This window comes from Ursus americanus, chromosome 19 (assembly GCF_024610735.1).
Source record: "Ursus americanus isolate L20-20 chromosome 19, mUrsAme1.1.p, whole genome shotgun sequence".
Lineage (NCBI taxonomy): Eukaryota > Metazoa > Chordata > Mammalia > Carnivora > Ursidae > Ursus > Ursus americanus.
In genome coordinates, this window is record NC_142145.1 from 29,371,114 (window position 1) to 29,383,773 (window position 12,660).

The following is a 12,660-nucleotide window of genomic DNA, read 5'->3' on the forward strand; positions in this document are numbered from 1 at the left end:
GCTACTTTGCAGTGTCCTTACCACTCCGACCAGAGGCATAACCTGTTTCTCCCATCTCCTTGGATCTGGGCTGGCCCTATGTTTGGTTTGGGGCACTAGAGTTTAGTAGAGGTGAAGCTGTGTACTTTCAGAGTTTGAGCCCTAAGAGTTTTGCAGGTTTCTGCATTTAACACTTAAAATGCTTGCTTTTGGGATCCAGCTACAATGTAAAGACCAAACTAACCATTAGAATTCACAGGACCCCTCCCACCCTCCAGAATCAGAACAAGTCAGGTTGAATAAGAAATGCCTTCCATATACCATCAATCTGCTTCAAGCTGCGTCTGCTGTATCATTTGTGATCCTCAGTTCATTTCTCCAAACCAACAAAATTGATAAAGCAGAAAACATGGCTAGTTTCTGATAATGTGGGAACCAAGGATTGTGATCCATTACCAGATTTCATGTAGTTCCTTTATTCTCTGATCAGACACTATCAGGGCCTGATGGGCAAGCTGTGATGGCCTCATCTCTACAGGGTAATAATACTTGTCCTTTGTCCTCCTCGTGCTCCTTAGTACTCCTGAAGAGATTAAACGACCAAAACCCAGTTCAGGGACCAGGCGAATCATCTCACAATTCTATTGCCATGACTTACTTTGTACAAAGTTAAAGTACTAAGAAGTTGCATGCAAATCAAACTTTTATAAATCAATTCTCTAAATCGAATGGTTTAGTTCTAATTTTAGATGCTTTCTCTTTATTTGCATTGACCTTAAATTTGAGCTGGATTTTAATAGTTTGTATGTTTCCAGCTAATGATTTTTAGACTTAAAGTAGCCTGCTAATAAATCCTTTTGCTAAGGTTAAGGATCTTCACTAAAACTGTTCTCTCCTATTTTAAGTGTTTCATATATTTGGATTTTTGCATCTAATGCATCTTAAGTTTTCTTAAAGTGAAAATATCATATAGATTCAATGCTTATAAATCTATACTTAATACAGAAACAGGTCTATGATTTAGTGCAATAAATTTTTGTAGTGGCATTTTTTTCTATATTTTACTTGAAAATCTAAGCCTCTTAAAGTGGCAGCTGGCTATTTTTTAGGAGCTATAATATTTGTCTCCTCTGCACTTGTTCTCCTGCCTTTGTTACTTCTCTTTCTTCAAAGCAAATGGTTTGATATGGTTAGTATGATATGGTTACATGGCTTTGAGATAGGAATTCAAGTGTATCTCACCAGCTAAATACGAATCTATTTTGCAGTACTTGACAAAAAGGAAGAAGAGAAGTATAGGTTTAGCAGTGAACCTTTCAGATACTCCTCTGAAGAGTGGGAATGTTCTACTTTTTTTTTTTTTTTTTTAAGGACTTCCGGGAAGTGCCATGAGGGAGCACCCGGAGACAGAAGTATGCCATCAGCAATAACATGACCACCTTTATTGCACTTCTCAGAATTCCTAGAGAACATAAACCTTTAACTGAATGCCAGTCAAGAGCTACAAGTGGCTCTTGTAAGCTAGTGGTTGTGAGAATGTGAGGGAACCTTCTTCAGGCAAAAGTTAATCAGATTGTCTCTAGAATGATTGCTCCCATGATTCCAACACTGGCTAGCATGTGCCTTCCCCTCACCATCCTGGCTCTGCTTCTGCTTCCCTCGGCTCACAAGGTATTCAACGGGACCCCTGTCTTAGTCTGGGTAATTGCAGATTAGCAGTGATGAGACTCGAGCAGCACATATATCACTGAAACAAATATGAAAAATGACAGTAAGCTGAGTAATTTAGCAGATTTGACAGACTTTTCCTTTCAGATAAAAGCAAGTAAACAAGATAGTCACAGAAAGTGCAAAACCCATGAAAACTCAAATTACAATCTTTTTAAAATGGCTCATGTACCCACGTCTCCAATAATGAAGTGTTGAGATGCAAATTTGGCTTCTGGCTGTGGTGTTTGTGATGGGAATAATTGTTCCTATAATTGTAGAGTGGTTGTTCCTTTTCAAAATGCTTTCCGTTCACACTTTATTTTAACCCCATAACTGCCCTGTGTAGTTGTAAGGCAAGCAGTTGATGGATGAGGATATTTGAGAAGTAAATATACTGATAGAAACTGATTTTAATAAAAGCATGCTGTTAGTGACAAATTTAAGACTAAAACCCTGATCACGTGTACTCTTATGTTCTTCAAAGGTTAGGTCTTCATTTCAGAGTTTTTTTTTTTTCTCCATGTAAAAATGAAAAGATGCCGACACCTGCATCATCTCCAGCTCAAAGGAGTTTTATGAAGAGTCCTAGAGTAATAACGTTAAACTCTGGAAGTTTCTGAAAGAAATCATGCTGGTGCTTATGTTCAGTGCTAGGAGGCAGAGAAGTAGGGTTTTAACTTGGTAGCTCTTCCTCCTCCTCATAGAAAGTGGTTGAAGGGAAAGTGCTGATGGTGACAGCTGTTTCTTGTCATGCTTGTTTGGTAGAGTGGGTGGCTGCATTCTGAATCCATTTTGGTGAATCCTAAATCCATTTATACCAAGAAAAAGAAACAAGTTTTAGTGCTTGATGTCCTTCATCATTAATGACATCTTTAAGCAAAAATATTGAAGGGCTCTGTTTAAAGTTGAGTATTTTCTCTGAGAATAATACTCATTTTTGATACTGATGATGCATTTAGTATTGCAAGTCTCCATACCAGGCACTGAGAACACGTAATTTTATTTCATCTTCACCACAAGGCCACGAAGTACACTCCTTTATGATCCTATTTAGCTATGAGTCATCTGAAGCTTTAAAGATTCAGCGACTTGCTCAAGGTCACATAGCTAATTAGGGCTATGAGAACATGTCCAGCGTTTCTGATTTGAAAGCTCACTTTTGGCCTCTAAACCATTGTTGTTGTTCTTGAATTTTTTTTTTTTTTTACATCAGCTTCAGGATCTTAGCATGCTCCTCAGAGGAGAGAACATAAGCAATTGCATTGTATTGGAGCAGGAAGGAACAGAATGCTAGCTCTTTGGAGGTGGAATGAGGAGCTCCAGGTGCTGAACAAGCCAGTAATAGCCAGAACTTGGGAAGAATGTGAGAAAAAGTAAGGACAAGGAAATGATACTCAAAACTACTGAAAAGCACTGTTTTCTGATCAGTAGCACAATTTTGTCCAGAGTCCATCCAGACTATGATACAGCCCTTTTTAGATTCCCAGACTACATTAGGTCCCTGAGCTTGCATGGTCTTTGTCCCTACTGTGCCTCCTGCTGTCACACTGGGGAGTCAAAGGCAATAATTTCTGCTTTTTTGTTTTTGTAAGACCCTGACCACCTGTGCAAAGTAAAAATGGTGCTACAAATGGAGTGAGTTCCAAGGATCTGGGAGCTGGTTTAGAAAAGTTTTATATCAGTCGCAGACCACAAACTGTTCTATCCTGAAGATAGACCCTGACAACCCTTTCAGCGCTGACAATCTAATTGCAGCTTAATACTCAGTTTGAAGCCTTGAAACTCTGCTTTCCACAGTCTGACTAACTCTCTGAATGCAGATCTGGGATCATGAAATACTCCTTATTTCTTCTTCAGTGATCTATCTATCTAATGAAAACGGTTCAATTCTTTCACTGAGAGGGGGCCTATAAAAGCTGCAGAGATCGGAAATTGCTGTGTTAAGAAAAATAACATCTATTTAGAGTTCTGCCAAGCATCTGCTTATCTTCAGAGCGGTGGTGGCTTTGCAGCACAGTAAAGGAATGAGTAATCCAGTCTCTGTTCTCAGGGACTTTCTCGTCTCAGAAAGGATCTATGCATTTGATACAGAACATTATATTAAACAACGGAACTAAATATTGAACAGTATGACACCACGCATATGTGCAATTGTTGCTGAAAACCAGTAGAGACAGCATTTTGGGGGAAGGGAGATGCGGAATGGAGAAGCATCCCAACCAGGTACGAAGGAGCAGATGAATGGTGACAATTCTTTTGGGAAGGGCCAATAAGAGTAGATAAAGGAGGAAATGAATCGTGGGGCTGTGGGTGTGCACAAGCCATGGAATATTGAGGAGGAGGGGTTGGGAAGACCAGCCTGCCTGGTACATACATATCAAGTAGCCTCAGAATAATTTCAGAGATAGGGCCTGCCTTGAAGACACACTTTGTCACACACAAAGCATAAATATGTACCAGAGTGTCTTGGATATGCTATAATGCAGTAATTGCAAATACCACTTAGATTTTAAAAAGTGGGAAAAAAATAGTAATTCATCTATTATCAGTACATTAGATAATCCCTATCAACACATTTTCCCAATGATGAGGGTTTATATTTTTTATGGGAAGAGAGTTGTAATTTATACAATATTATAGGGATACACATTTAAATTTCACAATTATCTAGCCCTACTTATCTTTTTCCATAACATTGCCTTATTCTATTTCATTTCATTAAAAATGCCAATGCATTAATTCCAATTGAGATAGAAGACAAAGAAAAACAAAGGTTAGAGTTTGATGTAATTTATCTAGTTTGAGTAGGTTTTGAAACTAGAATTTGAACCCAAATCAGTTTTGTGATCCTTATATATCTTTTTTTTCTTTTTGTGAACACCATTTTTTCATTCATTTTATTTAGGAAATACGTAGTGATAACTGAATGGATAATGGGCATTTTTTTAGAATCTGGTTGTTCAGGAATGAAAATGACCAATAAAAACTTTAGAAGAATCTGAAATTATAATAGGGGAGATAATGATCGATTTCAGTGTGTATGTATCAACTGCACACTGTAAAAATGGTGTCAGGAATAAAACTATACACACATAGAATACATCTGTATATACATACATAGGAAGAGAAATAACTTCAAATATTTGAGCAGAGTTGTGGCATGAATACATTTTCGTTATCCATCTAGTTCTTGGAGGGAGACAAGAACTAAGGTAGGAAGACCAGTCAGGAGATTTAGTCATCAGGATGAAGAATGATGGCAGCTTGGGTGAAAGCAATAGACTATTCATGGATTCCATGCTCATGCAGCACCCTGACAGGATGACAGGTGACAAAATTACAGTGAGGATAGAGACCTTGCATGTAGGGACAAACTGCTACATTGTTCAGTGGTACCTGAGGTCATTGTTGCATTGTCACACAGGACAGTGAATGCCCATGATGGACTCCTCAAGACAAGGTTAAGGCATTACTTAGCAAGTATTTTTCAGAAAATAACAAAGTATATCATCAAAAGAATCCGATAGTCCTGAGTTTGAATTTTCACTGAGACAATCACTGTGTTCTTGGACAAATCAGTGGCAAATTCAACGAACACCCAAATTCTCCTTCAAAGAAGTACATCCTCCCAGCACAGAGATAAGAGGCATAGTCAGTAGACCACTTCAGGGCTATGCCCAGCTACACAAAGCGTCCTTGTCAGGTCATACTCTTCCCAGGGATACCCATTTCCAGTGAAGTGTGGACATAAATATCTAGCCATTGCAACCCAGTGGGACATCACGACAAGCAAATCTTGTTCCAGATCTGCATGCTGGTTTGGCAAAGACTCTGTTGGGCTTGCATTGTCATTCAGCTTCTCCCTTGACTCAATCCAGTTTCTTACTTCTTCCTTCGCAAGTGTTGATCCCTAACCAATCTCGTGCACTCCAAAATCTGTCTCAGTGTCTGCTTCTGTAGAACAGGGATAATACCACTTTCATAGGTTTTCGGGTAGGGTAGATGAGATAATGTCATTAGCTTATCTAGCACAGTACTCAGTACAAACTAGGGACTCAATAAATACTATGTACTACCATCCTCATGCCTCACCTGGATCATTTAAATTCTCTTTGTGTTACTATGCTCTAATCTGTTTCACAAGTTAGACTCTAGCAAATGAAATATGTAAGGATTGTTTCAAAAGGAAGATAAATTAAAACTGGAGGAAGGCCTAGCAAGTTTTCTGATAACCAAAGTGTATAGGCTTTGGTGCACAGACTTTGTAAAATCAATTCTGGAATTATTTTCCTAATTTTCAAATGTGAAACAAAGTAGCAATCTTGGAGTAAATGAATTTTGAACAAAGCTTTGGAGGAATGAGCGCTTTTTTTCTGTTAGATCATAAATGAAGTCAAACTGAGTAAAAACTGGCAATAAATGAGAAAGACATAAAAAAGATTATTGGCCATTCCAGAAAAGCTAATATTTCCATGTATGGACAAACTCAACCTGGATGAGATCTGTGGTTCTCAAATAATAGTCCCCTAAACAAAAGAATCTGTATCACGTAGAAACATTGTTGCAAACACACGTTCTCAGGCTCTTAGTCCTCATAAATCAGAAACAATGGAAGTAGGCACAAAAGTCTGTTTGAACAAATGGGGTGATTTTGCAGCAAGCTAGAGAACCATTGAGCTAGAAGGCATATTGATGAAAGGACATGAGATCATTTATACTTGAGACTCCATATGAGAGAATCTAGACCCTATACGCATTTTCCAAAGTCTTAAATGAGATATCAGAAACCTAAAAGAAAAACACATGCACTTTCATGCACACGTACGTACACATACGCACACGCATATGCACACAAGCACCTACATACATACAAAATAAAAATTTTTAAATAAAAATTAATGCTTATATCAAAAGAACAGTGATGAAAATAACACGAATTAAATCCACTTCTCCAGTCAAATGTGTCATAAAAAATTTAAACTTTGCTGCGCATATATTGGGCACCTACAACTAAGTGGCATTCCATTTGGCAGTGTCGTGTTTCATTAGAACAAAGGTTGTGTCTATTCAGTTTGAACTGACATAACTGTTTGCTTCCCTTCCTTTTTAAAATGGCGTTACAGTGAATTGTTTGGTTTTCATGGATCATTGGTCACATTTGTAAAATTGACAAGTCATTAGAGGCATCTAGAAATAAGCTTCTTTTCAAGGAAAAGAGGAAAGAAAAGCTACATGGGGAATCAGATTGGAGCTCCGAAATGAAATTCAAGATTATAAAATTGCTCTGATCACTTATAATTTTTTAAATCTATCACTTAAAAGGGCTGTCCAAAAAGAAATACCAAGTAAGTGAAGCTTTAAAATTCTTATCCTACTGGAGATTTCAGCTTTCTGTGACCTTCCCTAGGTATCCTTGTGTAGCCAAACTCTGACATTTGTGATAATTTTCAATTCTCAGGCTTCTGGCTTTATCCAAAACAAAACAAAACATTGTATGTCTGCAGGTATATGTATAAGTATAGGTATCATAGAGACCAAGACAATCCTGTAAATTCAAAAGAATGATATTGATAGGTTGAATTACAAATACAGGTTTTCCTTGCTATCTGCCAAGTAGAGTGTTTCTATGAAACCCTTCATGAGCCGGAAGGACATAAAGCAAAGAAGTAAATAATTCCGTAAAAGTGAAAAAATCATCTTCAGATTTCATTCCAATAGCAAAAACAGATACGAATGTAGGTCTTAGCAAAAGTGAGTTTTCTAAAGTGAACTTTCTGGTAGTGAAGGAAACCTATTTTCTGAAAGAGGAACACTTCCTGTTTGCATACTGGAAACTCTTTAACTTCATTCGACCATATGTTTAGGAAATTACATAATCCTCTTTTAAATTTATTTTAAAATAATTGTGCAGGCACAGGAGATCACAAACAAATGGGTAGAGAAGCCCTGTACACCCTTCTCTTAGCATCCCCAGTATTATGTTACATAACTATAAAATATCAAAAATGAGAAATTGATATTGGTTTAATCCATAGAATTTACTGAATTTCACCAGTTATACTCATTTGTGGGTATATGTGTTCTATCATTGATGTAGCTTGCATAACCACCACTATAATCAAGATACCTAGTTGTACCATTACCATAAGACTCCCTTGTTACTCCTTATAGCCACATGGATCCCCTACCTACCCCAATCCCTATCTCCTGGCAACCATCAGTCCACCACTCCATTCTCTATCTCTACACAAATAGTTCATTTCATGATTGTTACATACGTGGAATCATCCAGTACACATCCTTTTGAGATTGGCTTTTTCATTCAGGACTATATCCTGAGGCACATCCAAGTTTTGTTTATCAGTAATGTGTTCCTTCTTATTACTGGATAACATTCAGTTTGGATGTAACCACAGTTTATCCATTCACCCTTTAAACACATTTGGATAGTTTCCAGTTTTCATTTATTATAAATAAGGCTGCTATGAACATTTATATACAAATTCCTATATGAACTCAAGTCTATAATTCTCTGGGATAAAGGCCCAAGAGTGAAATTGCTGGGTCTTAGGATATGTCCGTTTTTAGTTTTGAAAGAAGATACCAATGCATTTTCCAGAGTGTCTGTACTTACTTTACATTCTCACCCCTGCCAGCATTAGATGTTGTCACTATTTTTCGTTTCGGACATTCTGTTAGGTGTATAGTGATATCCCATTATGGTTTTAATTTGCATTTCTCCAATGGCTAATAATATCAGACATCTTTTCATGTGTTTATTTGCCATCTGTATTGCCTCTTCGGTAAAATGTCTGTGCATGTCCTTTGACTATTGTATAATTAGATTATTCCATTTATTATTTTTTTTACTATTAAGTTTTGAGAGTTCTTTGTTTACTTGAGATTTGTCAGATATATGATTTGCAAATATTTTTTCCCAGTCTGTAATTTGCCTTTTCATCCTTTTAACAGGCTCTTTTGCAGGAAAAACTTCTATTTTGATGATGTCTATTTTTTTCTTGAATAAATCATGATTTTGGTATCAAATCAAAGACTACCACTTAGTCCTAGGTCCCAAAGATTTTCATCTATGTTCTTTTCTTGAAGTTTTATGTTTTACAATTAAGAGCACAATCCATCTTGAATTATTATATTTTTAAGATTTTATTTATTTGACAAGAGAGAGCACAAGTAGGCAGAGCGCCAGGGAGAGGGAGAAGCAGGCCCTCCGCTAAGCACAGAGCCCGACACGGGGCTCGATCCCACAGCCCTAGGATCATGACCTGAGCGGAAGGCAGCTGCTTAACCAACTGAGCCATCCAGGCAACACAGATCTTGAATTATTTTTTATATGAAGTGTTTGGGTTTTTTTACTTTGGGGTTTTTTTGATGATGGATGTTTAATTGCTCCAGCACCATTTATTGGAAAAGCTATCCCCTCTGTACTGAAATACTTCAGAGGATTCCATTTTTTCTTTTGATCTGTTTTCTCTCTGTTCAGATTGAGTACATTCTATTGATCTGTCTTTAATTTACTAATTCAGTCCTTTGCCTTCTTTACCATATAGACCATTCAGCGAGGGTCTTTTTTTCTTTGAATAATTTTTTTTTAAGTATTTTTTCTACTTTGTCAAATTTGCAAATTTATTGGCATGAAATTGTTGTAATAGGCTCTTCTGATCATTTTCGTGTCTGTAGAAACTGAAATGATAACCCCTTTAAATTCCTGATAGTGTTAATTTGTGCTTCTTTTTTTACTGAACTGCACTGGCATGCATTTGTCAATGTTGTTAGTCTTTTCAAAGCACAACTTTGGGCTTTATTTTATTAATAGTGAATTTTATTCATTTTTAGTTATAAAACATACCAAGAGTTCTGGAATAAACCCATGTCTTCATATATTATCCTTTATATATCTCACTATTTTTATTAGATTATCTTGGAATTTTCCTACTTTATAATTGTCAGGTTTTTATTTTGATTAGTTCTTTTTCTTAATTATTTGGAATTGTACTTACTATTCTTTTTGAGTGCTTGAGATGGACACTCAGATCATTGACTTTCATCTGTTCATCTCTCTGTTTCTGATTTATGTGCATTGAAGGTTGTAACTGTCCCCCCGCTGAAGGCTTTGCTATAGCCATCCCCTAAATTCCTATGTCCTATTTTATCATTAAGTTCAAGATATGTTCTAATTTTGATTGTGATTTCTGCTTTGTGTCATGGGTTTTTCAGAAGGACAGCCCTTAATTTCTGGGCGTGTGGTGACTTATGAGGTATTTCGTTCTTGAACTTATTTTCCACCATTTTTCATATACTCTGTATAATTTTAGTCCTTTGAAATTTGTTAAGTGTTGATTTTTAACATGCCATATGATCACTTTTGGTAAATGTCCCATATATATTTGATAAGAATATATACTTTTGGGTGGCAGTTCATGTATGCCAATTTGCAGTAATTTTCTTTCAACAATTTGACGATAGAATTCCATTTCTTCTGGTATCCTTTGTGTTGGAAAATCAGATACCCATCCAATTGTTAATTGAAGGTACTCTGCACCACACCTCCTATACCACATCTCCCACCCCTGATGATTTTAAGATTTTTCTTTTTGTCTTTAGTTTTCAAGAAGTTTACTCTGATGTACCTATGTGGATTTCTCTCTCTTGCTTATTTGCTCTCTGTCTGGGTGTGTGTTACTTGTTAAAATCTGTGCTCTTTGAGTTAGGGCTTATTTTTGGAAAAAATGATATTTGTAACATTCTTAGTCATTACCTCTTCAAATATTACTCTTATATTATTTTGTATTCCCTTCTAAGATTCAGTTAGACCTATATTAGTCCTTTTCACCTTATCCTGCATCTGAGTTATACTTTTTCCCCCCTGTATTTTCCATCATTTTATCTCCCTATGTTTTGTTCTAGATATCTTCTTCTGAATGTTCTTTTTGTTTACTGTTTCTCTTATACCTAATTTGATTTAAACTCATCCACTGAGTTCTTAATTTCAACTGTTGTATTTTTAAATTCTAGTAATTCTTTTAAAATTTCATCTCACTAAAGAATTTAATCTTTTATGTCTTTGAAAATGCAAAACACATTTATTTAAAAATGTGATGAATAGCTATTTTATCCACCTAAATTTTTTTAATTACTCTTCATTTTTGAGTCACTGTGACCTATCAAATTTACTTCTGTAGGAAACTAGAAAGACTAAAATTAAAAAAAAGTCCCACATCAACTTGATCTAATCAGGAACTTTGTCATGATCTATCCCTCCAAGTCTCCTAGCTTATTTCAGTGGAAGGGTTGTTCCAAATTACCTGGTAGGCTATTGCCAGAATGAGAATTTACCCTCAAATTTTAATGACATGTTCTTTCATTGGCCAGTGGATTCTTTGTTATAGCAGTTAAGCTTGCCGGCCTTGTACATACATCTAGCTGTTCTAAACTGATCATAAATTAAATACCAATGAGTAGGATTAAGTTTTATTTTTGAAAAACTCTGTGAGCTACATATACCAGATCCTGGCCCCTGAGGGCCCACTAGTCTTGATAAGAGCCAGGACTATACCGACTATACCCATCTGGTCCTCTGTTGGGACTTGGGAGGCAGAAGCCTAGTTAGTAGATGGTAGAAGTAAAGGGAAGCAGGGTCAATCACCAACAGGTGGGAAAGGGGTTATGGTAGATTTTTCCCAGCCTGTGTCAAACACCCTTGGTAGGTCCCTACTTTGAGCCTTGTGTTTGTTTTTCTCTAAATATGAATGTATCTGGTAATTTTGTCCTTTGTACATAATCATTCTGATAGTCTGCAGAGTAAAGTCCAGTGCCTGATCCCATCTAATCACAGCCCTTGTGTACCTCTGTTATGCCAACTTCCCATGCCTTGAATTTTAAACCATCAGCACACTAAACCAATTGTTCGCTGAACATCACACACTGGGGTGCCCTTCCTGTTGTGACCTCTACACTTGCGAGTGCCTTTGTACTTTTCACGCTGTATCCATTTTGTGTACATCTGCCTACGAAAATTATGCACTGAATGGAAGAGGAACTTCTTGTATACTAAACTAAAAAGTCAGAAGAAAGACTTTAAACAAAGATAGGCAAAAAATATTGCTTTTTGGTTCTTTTTGTTAGACACAAACTGAGGAAAGATGGAGAGAAACAGAAAGTTAGAGATAATAATCCCATGGAATGTCACCATGCTAAGGAAAGGCAATTTGAAAATATGTGTGTACATCCTTTAAAGCACCAACACTATGTGTAATAATGGAAATCATGAAAGTTACCAGGAAGGAAGGTAGGCTAGTCCAAGCCTCAAGTGTAGTGTAAGGAAACTGGGAATAATTGGAAAAGCTGCGTTGTTTTCAGTCATGATTGTCCTAATGGAGGAAACTAAGTGATTTCCTAATATCAGACAAAATCTCTTGCAAAAGAAGACAGGTTCTGAAATGCAGTGTTCTATACACAGCCAATTAATGATGTATGTCATCTGTTTCCAGTCTATCAGTAATGTTACAAAAATGAGAATCTGCAATTAAAATTGCCATGAGGAACAGCAGGGGAGAGGCTGGATAGAAGATGGTTTTTCTCTAAGAGACCAATAATATCAGAAACATTGTTGGAATATCTTAAGTATATCATGTTACTATTATATTAAGATTTATCTTTTTCTTATAAAATTTGCTTTAAATAGAAAAGATCAAGGAATAAAGACAATCAAAAAAGACATTTCTTATAAAGAAATTCATGCAGTGATGACATTAATGTGATTTCAGCACTTTGATTGTTTTGCTGTATATTCAGTATATGTCTATAAAAATGAGACATTATAAGAGAGAACGGGTTGGTTTTTGTTTTGAGAATAAAAGAAAACTTGTATTACTTAGTTCTTGCCTGATGGCAAAGAGAGTCATAATAATGGGCAGAGCGTAAACTGAATATGTAATGTGAATTCAGGCTGGC

The 12,660-nt window shown here is 36.4% G+C and overlaps 1 protein-coding gene across 2 annotated transcripts in view; it reads left to right on the forward strand.

Annotated features, from left to right (window-relative positions):
- Positions 1 to 12,660, forward strand: part of RIT2 (Ras like without CAAX 2) — a 423,565-nt gene that overhangs the window by 250,832 nt on the left and 160,073 nt on the right. The window lies entirely within an intron of this gene.